We start from the raw sequence: 12159 nt of genomic DNA on the forward strand, positions 1-12159 counted from the left end.
TATTCTCGCACCATTTTGCGAGATTTTCCACCTCTTCTCTGTGGTACGACTCATCGTTGTTGGGATGAGTCCAACGACTGTTGTGTCATCTGCAAACTTGATGACACTGTTGGAGCTGGATCTGGTGATGCAGTCGTGGGTCGGTAGCGTAATAAGAAAAGGGCTGAGCACACAGCCCTGAGATGTGCCCGTACTCAGTGTGAGGGTGTCCAATATCCTGCGACTGACCTGCACAGACTGTGCTCTTTCCGTTAGGAAGTCCAGAATAAAGTTACAAAGTGCGTGTTGAGGCAGGGGCAGCTTCTCCACAAGCCTCAGGGGAATGATCTTCTTAAATAGCGAGATGAAGTCAATGAACAGCAGCCTGGTGTATTAGGTGTCGTTCTCCAGGTGCGCTAGGACAAAGTGAAGCAACAAAGCTATAACATCATCTGTGGAAAGGTTTCTTCTATAGGCAAATTGAAATGGATCCAGCATCTCTGGGAGGAGTGCTTTGATGCATTCCATCGCCAGATGCTCAAAGCATTTCAGAATGGTGTAAGTCAGTGCCATAGGGCAGTAGTTATTGTTGCTATCCATGATGGTAGCTGTCTTGAACCCTGTGGGAATGATGGACTGCTGCAGTGAGGTGTTGAAGATGTCTGTCAATTGGTCTGCACAGTCATTCTGTAACTGACTAGGTATGTTGTCTGGTCCTGCCGCCTCGTGTGGATTCACCCTGGATAGGGTTCTCCTCACCTTAGCCACAGCTGTGCGGAGGCCCTGTTCATCAGGAAGATGTGGAACTTTCTTTGGGCTCAACCTGTTTCTCTCAACAAACTGTGAATAGGAGGTGTTCAATCTGTCTGGAAGGGAGGCTTCATTGTCCTTAATTCGCAAGGTTGACTTGTGATCCGTAATAGTCTTAATCCTTTGCCACATGCGCCTCATGTCACCGGTGTCGCACAGTTGTCTGTGGATTTTCTGTACATACCCTCATTTTGCCTTCTGCATTACATGGGGGAGTTCAGCCCTGGCTGATCTTAGTGCCATTCTATCCCCTGTCCTGAAGGCAGCTTCACGAGCTCTGACAAGGCCCCGAACCTTCTGGTTATGAAGCATTTGATCTTGATGACATCCTCAATGCACTTGCTGATGTATTCCAGTCACTGAACTCATGTAAATCAGGGGAGTGATGGAATACTCTCTGCTTGTTTGGATGATTGCACTTCCAACAATATTACCTTGACACCAGTCAGAACAACCCACCTGATTGGCGTTTTCAATCGCCTAAGCATTCATTCCTTTCACTAAACACATAGTGATTACAACACAATAGTATATCCCAAGCTCTCAGTGATTTATCACCAAGAAGGGCCAGGGGTTCAGATGCATGGGAACACCAGCAGTTGTAAATTCTCCTCTAAGTCACACATCATTCTGACTTGGATTGTTGATCCAGTTTTGCTGGGTCTAAACCTTAGCACTCACTACACAACAGTACTCTCAAGGTGAAACAAAAAAGTTTGCAGAGCTTGTGATTGTAGTAAACACGCAAAAGCACTGGAGAAACTCAGCTGGTCTTGCAGCATCAATAGGAGACAAAGATATAGAGCCAACATTTCAGGCCTCAGCAATTTGTCAAAGGATGAGCAAAAAGCAGACAGGTGCCTGAATAAAGAGGTGGGAGGAGGAGGGAAGGAGGGGTAGGGGAGGAGCCTCTCCCTTCTGCTCCTTCTACCCTCCTTGTCCACCTTTTTATTCGGCATCTGCCTGCTTTTTGTTCATCCTTTGAAGTGCTCAGGCCCGAATAGTTAGTTATATAGGTTCATTTGCCTCTTGCAGATGCTGCGGGACCTGCTGAGTTTCTCAAGCAGTCTTGGGGTGCTTGCAACAGAAAGTACAAAAGGCGAAGAAAGCAACACCTTATCAACCTCTCAATGGCAATTAGGAAAAGGCAACAAATTTTGGCCTTGGCGCTGTTGCCTAGAACCTGAAAAATTAATCACTGAAAGACTTGTTCTGGACTGGTGATTCCAGAGCTTTCCACATTTTTTCTGCGTTGAAAGTGTCATGGAAGACTATATCTGATATCATGGACATAATTGGGAAAATACAGCTGGGGAACGAGTATGAATGGTCCAACTTTTATTGCTCTGTTATCTGTGGTTATGAAACTTTTTAAGCTTTCCCAACTATTTATTATTTTATCCAGAACATGTATTTGTCTCTGGATCTTGTTGAATATTGATTTTAATATACTTTTGCATACATTTGAACTGATTTTACTTGTGCCAAAGAACTGCTGAGTTTCTCCTAAAAGGATTTTCCCCAATTTTTGGCCATATTGAATATGACTGAATATAAGTGATTTTTCTAGCTCTCTTCTATTTTTGTTGTTGAAGCAACCACAGGGTGGTGGTGTGGGTCGTTCTGTTCTTTTGTAGCACAGTGCTGTGAGGTAAGTTGCTGCTGGAACCCAACTCATAATGTGGCCATTCCAAAGGAGGTCATGCAATTCCTATGACCATGTCCTCCTTTGGAATAGCCACCATATCTTCAGAACATGATGCTAATAGAGTAGTTGGAACTTTTGATGTTAGTCTTCTTTATAATGTGTTTGCACTTAGCTTCTATTCAACATGGGATTTTATCCATAAACTTTCCTAAAAGCAAGTTCAACAGTTCATAAAAGGCCCTGACGAGACAAGCTGTCTGGTCCATCAAAGCAAACTTGAGAACAGCTGCACAGGCAAGACCTGGGGAGGTTGGGGTTATTAGAAGCCACACTGTCAGAAAAGTTGAGGGCAGTTATGGGGCCAGCACAGAGGGGTTTGTGAGGCAATCATGAGGCCTAGCATCATCTGATTTAGTGGGTTTAGGTGTACAGCTGTGGGAGTAGGCTCACAATAGAACATTTTCTAATTATAGTAGGTCCAAAAATCCAGATGCCAGAAATCTGGACCACCTGAGAATCCAGACTTTTCAGAAACTCTCAAACTTTTTTAAATTTAGCAAACTTCTATGTGCAATAAACTTTAGTCTTTTAAAGCAGTAATTTGGTTCTGATCTTTATATCACACTGTGAAATATTTAAAATATTAGCTTATGTAAATATGTTTACTTCCTTATTTGCAATCTCTGAAAATCCATAAATCTGATTGGCTGTTCAGTCAGCTTGGTAACATCATGTGATATCGGTCTCTACAGGAAAAGCAAACCTCACATAGTTTGTTGTGTCTTTTTGGGACAGTTTACTTCCAGTTTAACAGTGAGTCCCTTCATTTATTCAATCCAGGCTGTGGTAATTTCATAATAAACTTTATTAATTTACAGTTTGTTTATCCCAGAAGATGTCATTTCATCTCACCTTGCCTTTTAGAAAGCTTATTTTCCTCCCAGCAAAAAAGAAATTGTGAGAAACCCAAGGCAAAGCCGACTTTTCTCAATAAATAAAATTTAATCCATAAAATTGTGATTTCTTTTGGTAATAACCTAACTGTAATGGGATAGTGATGCATTCTGATCAATTTCCACACAGGGCAGTTAAAATTGACCCATGTGAATTCTGAGATTTTTGTCACTGGATCTGAAGACAGTGCCAGATACCCGGGTTTGAATCCGACGCTGTCTGTAAGAAGTTTGTACATTCTCTCCTTGTCCACACTGGTTTCTTTCTGTTGCTCCAGTTTCCCCCACATTGTAAAGACTACAGGATTAGTAGATTAATTAGTCACATGGGTGTATTTGTGTGGCGTGGGCTCGTGGGTCAGAAGGCCCAGTTACCGTGCTGTATGTATCTCTGCTAAATGAGAAATTACAGTAAATTAAATTTTACTGAAACAACAAATTTTTTAGAATGTTTTCTTGAACACAACATAATCAAAAGGCAGAGTATATAACGTCCCATTGTTAATTTAATGTTCAGTTCAGCCTTGGATTTAACTATGAAGGAGTGAATCAAGCTGCTGTGTAGAGCTCCCCCTGTGGGTAATGACAGCACCAAGCACAGCATGGCAGTGGTTGAAGGCCTTCAACTAATTGCAGCAACCTTGGTCTAAGATATGAACGTGGGAGACTACAGCAGATAAAATTAGTGTAATGCCAATAAGTAACCATTTTCTTAATAACTTCTGAAATAATGGCTCCCAAAAATAACTACATATTTCTCTATATATGTAATGTGTGTTACCTGTTACATTAAGAACTCTATTGTCCTTTTCGCCTCAGCCCCAGATATATTCAAATCCTGACCCAAATCCAAGGAACTCTTCAATTCTGGTTGATAGCTTCAGGAAACATTCTGCTCTCATCCTCAACCTCTGGTTTATTCCCATTTCTATCCTCACTTTTCAGGATACTATCCCAACTTCAGAATTTGAAACATCTTGGTTGTCATCATGTGTCGTGATGCACAGCTTCAGAAATTCTTGCTTAACTCCAGAAAAAATAAACACATAAGTGGTCCAATGATTGAAAGTCTTTATGTCCATCATTAAATTCCTCCAGCCATTTATTATGAGCATTAAGAATGTTCCTGCTCCTAACTTCAGCTCATAAATGTCTCCAAGTTAATCCTCAATTATTTCATTATCCTGCTTCCATTCTAAGGACCAGGAACACTTCATATCTTTGACTCTGCCTGAGATGTACTTGCTGAGGTCCAAGAAATAGGAACAGGAATTGAGAGAAACTAAGTTGATGTTTGAAAATCAATTAAAATTCTGATATTTTGACTATTTCTCTGAAGGTCCTGTGTGAAATGCTGAATAGTTCCAATATTTCCTGTTTTTCTTTCAATATTCCAACATCTGCAATTTTCACTTTCTTTTGATCTGACCCAAGAATATTGCTGCCCATTTAAGTCTTGTTACTGCCACACACAAATGTTCTGTTCATTCCTGTAATGACTTGGATATCATTTGCAATATGTTGTTGCTTTTGCGCAAATTGCATCTCCTTCTTGTCCATACTCTCCCTTCCCTTCAATCTTCCAGACTCCAACTTATGCCTTTCAATACAAAATTGTCGACATCTGAGAATCTTTGGTAAATTAAATTAGTATCACTGATTCCGTAAATTGAATAGGTTGATTTAAAACTAATACATTTATAAAGGTGTTATATGTGGATTGTGGAGGGACACGTCAGCTCCCTATCTGTCTAGAACATTGAGGATTGCAAATAGTACATGTCCTCCCTGTCTGAAACTTAGTCAGAAGTCGCATCACTTGTCAATCAAGGCTGAACTCCAGCCACCCTCACCGTTGGTTCGTTTAAATTACATACGGTCATTATTGGCTAGGTTCCCTGATCAGAACTATATATAACACCAATGCACAGCACATTCTTGCTCTCTGCCTTGTGGTCCAAGCCCCAGATATTGCTCCAAGCCAGGTCGCTACTGCGGACATGGTGGGTAAGGTGTGTACTACACTTCAGCTGAGCCAATAGTACTGCAGTAGATAGGTGGTTTTTCATGTGGGGACACGGGTTGTTAGGGAGTGGGCACTGATTGTGGATATCTATGGGGGCACTTACGAGCACCACTTCCCAGGGAGCTCAAAGGTCATTGGTGCCTTGGCAGGCTATTTAGTCACCACCACACGTCCTGACTGTCGAGGGATGGTCTTGGCCTTCATGGGGCTGGTGACCAGAAAAAACATCCTGGAAGCCATTACCATTCTGGAGGGATCGGAGAACATGGAGCAGGGAGCACCCACTCAAGTTTGCACCCTGAGCTGTGGTAATGATGTCTCTCAGCCCAGATCACTATTACTATGTTACAGTTTATAAGTACAATGTTACAGAACAAATACTACCAAAGAAATATTGTACATATTTTGTTTCCAGCCCTCCCATTACCAAATACCTCATGGGATTGGTGCTTCAGGAACTTTTATTTAAAAATACTAATTGAGCCAACTTTCAGTCCCAAATCCTCCTGGCTATCGTTACAGGGAACCAACACAGGCACTTTCGGCACCCATTTAAAGGGAATGCGAGCAGGAACGTCAGCCTGATGTCAGACAACAGCTTAGAAAAATGGGGTGCTCCCCGGAGATGCGGGTACACCCAGGATGTATCCCTGCCCCCTGCCTTACCACAGGATAGCATAGTGACGGGCATCTGGGCTCTGTGCTTAAGGAGTGCCCAAATGTGAAGCCAAGAAACTGTATATAACATCAATTCATGGATGATCTTGCACTGCCTGCTCACAGACGTTGGTGGTGAAGGAGCACACTTTTGCCAACGAAGCCAGAAAAACCAAAAATGCAAATCAGTGAACAGACAATTTTCTTTCTCTCCCCTCCCTCCACTCTCCCACTGGGAAGCAGTTCCCATAGCACCCTGCTCTATCATGAACACAACGACCCTGTTTGATTTGGGGGTGGGGGGGAAGCTGGTTGTCATTGAGTTTGACAATGTGCCTTAACTACCATACAAAGGCACTTGTGTATTTTTCATTTCACTTGATTAGCATCTTTTTTTAAATCTTTATAACATGTTACATAGTTTACTGTCTTGAAACCAATAATTCATTGTGTTTATAGTGATTGGCAGACGATGTTATTTCCGAGGGTGGAATGTTATATGTGGATTGTGGAGGAACATGTCGCCTCCCTCCCTGTCTGGAATATTGTGGATTGCAGAGGGTCACATGACCTCCCTGTCTGAAACTTATTTGGAAGTCGCATCACCTGCCAAAAAAGGTTGGACTCCGGCCACCGATTAGTGAACACCTTACTGTTGGCTCATTTAAATTTCCCAGGGTCATTATTGGCTAGGCGTCCAGATCAGAACTGTATATAACATCAACTCATAGCACATTCTTTCTCTCTGCCTTGTGGTCCAAGTCCAGGACTGCTCCACACAGGTCACTACTGCGATCACTACTGGAAGTGTTGCAGGTAAGGTGTGCACTACACTTAGGTTTGAGCCAGAGTACTGTGATAGATATGTGTTTGCAGAGAGCTGCCCTTCTATTGGTACGGGGAACCGGGAGAGTATGTGAAAGTCCCTGCCTGTAGAATGTGTACACATGTGTGAGTGTGTAGCAGACAGGTAGCCACTGGTATTGGATGTGATACCTGGGTCCGATTTGAATGTCTATATAGTTGTCTAGTTAGATAGTAATCATAATGTGATCACTCCACCCTAAGTGTCCCTTTACCCTAAGCTCTCTATGGAGCATTACGTAACACCCAATCCAGAATAGCCCATTGGGCTCATCAATAAGCTGCTCTAAAAAGCCATCTAGGAGGCATTCTACAAATTTTCTATCTTGAAATCCAGTCCTAACCTGATTTTCCAAATCTACTTGCATATTAAATCCCCCACAACTACCATAACATTGCCCTTCTGACAAGCCTTTGTATTTGCTTTTGTAATTTGTTGTCCACATCCCGGCTACTGTTTTGAGATCTCTATGTAACTTCCAGCAGTGTCCTTTTACCATTGCTTTACTCAATCCACAATGATCTTCTGCTTCTAGTCATCTCTTTCTAATGATTTAATGATATTTCTTAGCAACAGAGCCACCCCATCCCCTCTGCTTACATGCCTCTCCTTTTGATACACTGTGTATCCTTGGACATTAAGCACCCAGTGACATCCATCCTTTACCACGTCTCCATGGTGGTAACAACATTATATCTGCCAAGCTGTAACTGTACTACAAGGTCATCCACTTTGATTCTTATGCTGCATGCATTTAAATATAAAACCTTCAACCCTGTATTTGTTACTTCTTTTGATTTTGTGTCCCTGTTGCACTCCATCTCATTCCACTGGAGGCAATTTTGCCTTACCTGCCTGTCCTTCCACACAAACTCCCTACCAGCTGTCTCTACTGTGCGCCAACAGCCCCTTCCTCTGCCTCTTCACTTTAGTTTCCCCCCCCCCACTGTAAATCGAGTTTAAAGACCACCCCCTTCCCTCAACAACATTAGCAAATCTCCCTGCCAGGATATTGTTTTCCCTCCATTTCAGATGCAACCCGTCCCTCTTGTATAACCTTGATAAAATCGAAATGTAACATTGAATATCCTGATCTACATTGTGTATTTTCATACAATAAAGTATGCTGCAATCTCTGGAAATGTTTTACTTGTGCTGTTCCCTAGTCACTCCTTCCCCATAAAAGGTTCCAATGATCCAAGAAATTAAAACCCTACCCCCTGCACCATCTCCTCAGCCACTCATTTATCTGTGATATCGTCCTGGTCTGACCTTCCTGAGCTCGTGGAAGAGGTTACCACCTTGGAGGTCCTGCTTTTCAGCCTCTTTTGTATCTGCGTTAACTTACTTGACAGGACTTCTACCTCATTCCTGCTTATGTCTTTGGTCCCATTATGTACTATAACCTCTGGCTGCTCACTCTCCCTTTCAAGAACATTCTGCACTCGCTCAGAGACATCCTGGACCCGAGCACCCAGGAGTCAACACACTATCCTGGAATGTCTTTCATGGCTGCAGAATCTCTTAACTGTTCCCCTAACTATTGAGTCCCCTATGACAATCACTCTGCCTAATTTCGCCCTTCCCGTCTGAAGTTCAGAGCTGACCACAGTGCTGTTGGTCAGCCCCCCCCCGTTGTATCCAAAGGCTCTACTTGTGGCTGAGGGGAATGGCCACAGGGTGACCCTGCACTGACTTCTTTCTGACTTCTTTCTCCCCCAACCTTTCTCAGTGTTCACTCATCTATAAGTTTAATCTGTACTCTGGGTGTAACCACCCTCTCAAACGCCAAACATGAAAAGTTATTGTCAATTTCTTTTAATTAATCCCAGTTTATTCATTGAAAATTCAAGGAAACCTCGAAGGCATATGCAGTTACATAACTTAATGAGTAGAATTATTTTAATTCCATTTTTGATGGATTCACAGCTCATCTTTCTCATATTTTTCCCAAGTAAGTGGTATTGGTGCTTTAATTGGGCTAGCTCCTGCAGGTGTGAGCTCACTAATCACCAGTGATGTCCTGACTACCAAAACCTCAAAGGTAGAATTATTTTCATTCATTATTTTTCTTGACTAACCAATGAGCAGTTAGTTATTAGCACACTAATGGAGCCATCTCCCAAAGTGAACTGTGTGTTTTGCTTGCCTTCAAAACTCTCTAACTAATTTTTGAATAGTACTTTTAAATAATTAAAATTGTCAAATACAAATTAACACCTTGACGAAGGGCTCAGGCCTGAAATGTTGGTTACCCTTCACTTCTTATGAATGCTCCGTGACCTGCTGAGTCTCTCCAGAACTTTGGTGTGTTGCACAAATAATTTGAGAAGGATTTTGCCTTTCCCCTATGTTCCTTCACCACATCTCAACATTAGACTTAGCAATTGAAGAACTAATGAGTATACGCAAGTGCAAGTGGCAGATTTCTAATAGATGCCAGCAACATTTTGACTATAAAGTACAATTCTGATAATTTGCTATATGATATTTGGCATTCTGTTTGTTCATGCATGTCACTCAGTGGGTCCATGTGACTATTCCTTTCCAATCACTGGATCCCCTATAACTATCCTCCATCCCACTCATTGGATCCCCGTAACTATCCTCCATCCCACTCACTGAATCTCTGTAACTATCTTCCTTCCCACTCACTGGATCCCCTGCAACTATCCTCCTTCCCACTCACTGGATCCCCTGTAATTATCCTCCTTCCCACTAACTGGATCCCCATAACTATCCTCCATTCCACTCTCTGGATCCCCTGCAACTATTCTCCATCCCTCTCACTGGATCCCCTGTAATTATTCTGCTTCCCACTCACTGGAGTGAGTCCTCTGCCTGTAGAAAGCAGAGAGTAGTAGTGGACCTAATGTATTCTGCTTGGAGGTCAGGTATCTGTTGTGGGACCTCTGGTCTTTGTGATTTTTATGAATGAGCTTGATGAAGAGATGGAAGGAAAGATCAGTAAGTTTGCAGATGATGCAAAGGTTGGAGGAGTTTTGGATGGTATTGAAGGTTGTAGGTTATAAAAGTGAATAGACAGGATGCAGAGTTAGCTGGAAAAGTGGCAGATGGAGTTCAATCTGGTTAAGTGTGAGGAGATGCATTTTGAAGAGTCAAACCAGAATGCCGAGTATTGGGTTAATGGCTGGATACTTAACTGTAGAAGAACTGAAGGTCCTTGGAGTCCAAATCCTTACATCTCTAAAGGTCTCTGTGCAGATTGATAGGATAGTTAAAAAGGCCTATGGGATGCTGGTCTTCATTAGTCAGGGATTGAGTTCAAGAGTCGAGAAGCCATGTTACAACTCTACAAATCTCTGATGAGACCACACAGAGTATTGTGTTCAGTTCTGGTCACTTCATTATAGGAAGGATGTGGAAGCTACGGAGAGGGTCCAGAGAAGATTTACCAGGATATTGCCGAGATTTGAAATTAAGTCTTGTGACGCAAGGTTAGCAGAGCTAAGGGTTTTCTCTTTAGAGCATATAAGGAAGATTCTGAGAGGCATTGATAAGGTAGATGGGAGTAGCAAACATCAGAGGACATCTGTACAAAGTAAACAAAGTTTAGGGGAGACATCCTTAGCCATGGGTTGTTCCGTTGTTTAAAAAAGGTTCCAAAAGTAAACCAGGAAATTATAGGCTGGTGAGCCTAATATCAGTAGTGGTAAATTATTGGAGGGTGTTCTGAGAGTAGGTTATAAAAGTATTTGTTAAGCCAAAGGCTGATTAAGGATAGACAGCATGATTTTGTACATGGTAGATCATGTTTAATGAATCTTATAGAGTTTTTCGAGAAGGTTACCAAGAAAGTAGATCAAGGAAAGGCTATGAATGTTGCCTATATGGTCTTTAGTAAGGCCTTTGACAAGGAGTTGAGTTACGGGGAATGATTAAACAGGTTGGGACTTTATTCCTTAGAGCACTCATGTTAAACTCAGGCCCGCGGGCCAAATTTGGCCCGTGATATAATTATATTTGGGCCACAAGATCATATCAAATATGTATTAGAGCTGGCACGCTGGCCGCCGCGCCAGTATAGCGCATGCACAGCTAATACTACAAATCCCAGAATGCTTTGCAAATGCATTGGCGCCGGCCCATCAGCCCGCTAATCGCCCCCACCTCCTCTCTTTACTTTCATTAGCATCTGTGACCTGTCGCCTAACTCACATGTAATAAACCCCTTACGAAAAATGGCCAAACGAAAGACAGAAAACACGACCTTTCAAGACGGGTGGGAGGCAGACTATATGTTCATCATTTTAAAAGACAAACCTGTTTGTCATTGAAGCAAGTTGTTATTTTTTTGACTTGTTGGCTTGTGAAAAAAAAATACATTGAAAAGGAGCTTAAAGGCTATAGAGAAATATTATTTATTGAATATTTTATTTCTCATTTGTTAATGCTTCTTCTGGAAAGAGTTTAACCAAAACTATTATGAAACATTTATTTTAATAAGAAAAAGTTTAACATTACATATATTGAAAGAAGAGAAAACATGCAGATGTTGTTGAAAATTTTCAATAAATATTTAGTTTGGCCCACGACTTAGTCCAAGTTTTTAATTTTGGCCCTCTGTGAATTTGAGTTTGACACCCCTGCCTTAGAATGTTTACAAAATTATGAGGGGTATAGACAGAATAAATGCAAGCAGGCTCTTTCCACTTAGATGGGGAGAGATAAATACGAGAGGACATGGCTTTAGGGTGAAAGTTTTAGGGGGAACTTCTTTGTTCAGAGAATGGTGGGAGTTTGGAATGAGCTGCCATCTGACATGGTAAATGTGGTAAAAGTTTTAAGAATAAATTGGATAAATACATAGATGAGAAGATGTCTGGAGGATTATGAAATGGGTGCAGGTCAGTGGGATGAGGGGAATGATGTTTCAGCACAGACTAGAAGGGCCAATTAGCCTTTTTAGTGTGTTGTAATTTTCTGTGGTTCTATCAATGGTGCCTGGAATGCCTTGCCAGGGGTGGTGGTGGAGGCTGGAAAAATAAGGGCATTTAATAGATTCTTAGACAGGCACATGGATGAAAGAAAATAGAGAGTTATAAGGTAGGGAGGGTTCAGTTTTTATTTAGTAGGTACATATGAGTTGGTATAACATCATTGACCAAAATGCCTGTACTGTACTTTAATGTTCTACGTTCCTTTGCAGCTGTCATCTCACACAATGATGCAAGGAGACATGATTCTCTCAACTGTGCTC

The 12159-nt window shown here is 41.9% G+C and overlaps 1 protein-coding gene across 1 annotated transcript in view; it reads left to right on the forward strand.

Moving 5' to 3' along the window:
- The first annotated feature begins 6870 nt into the window (after nucleotides 1-6870).
- Nucleotides 6871-12159, forward strand: part of plcb4a (phospholipase C, beta 4a) — a 628445-nt gene continuing 623156 nt past the window's right edge. The window contains exon 1 of the mRNA XM_069932452.1: nucleotides 6871-6889. The gene's annotated coding sequence lies outside the window, so the exon portion shown is untranslated. The remainder of the gene's footprint in view (nucleotides 6890-12159) is intronic.

Source organism: Narcine bancroftii, chromosome 4, assembly GCF_036971445.1.
Source record: "Narcine bancroftii isolate sNarBan1 chromosome 4, sNarBan1.hap1, whole genome shotgun sequence".
Lineage (NCBI taxonomy): Eukaryota > Metazoa > Chordata > Chondrichthyes > Torpediniformes > Narcinidae > Narcine > Narcine bancroftii.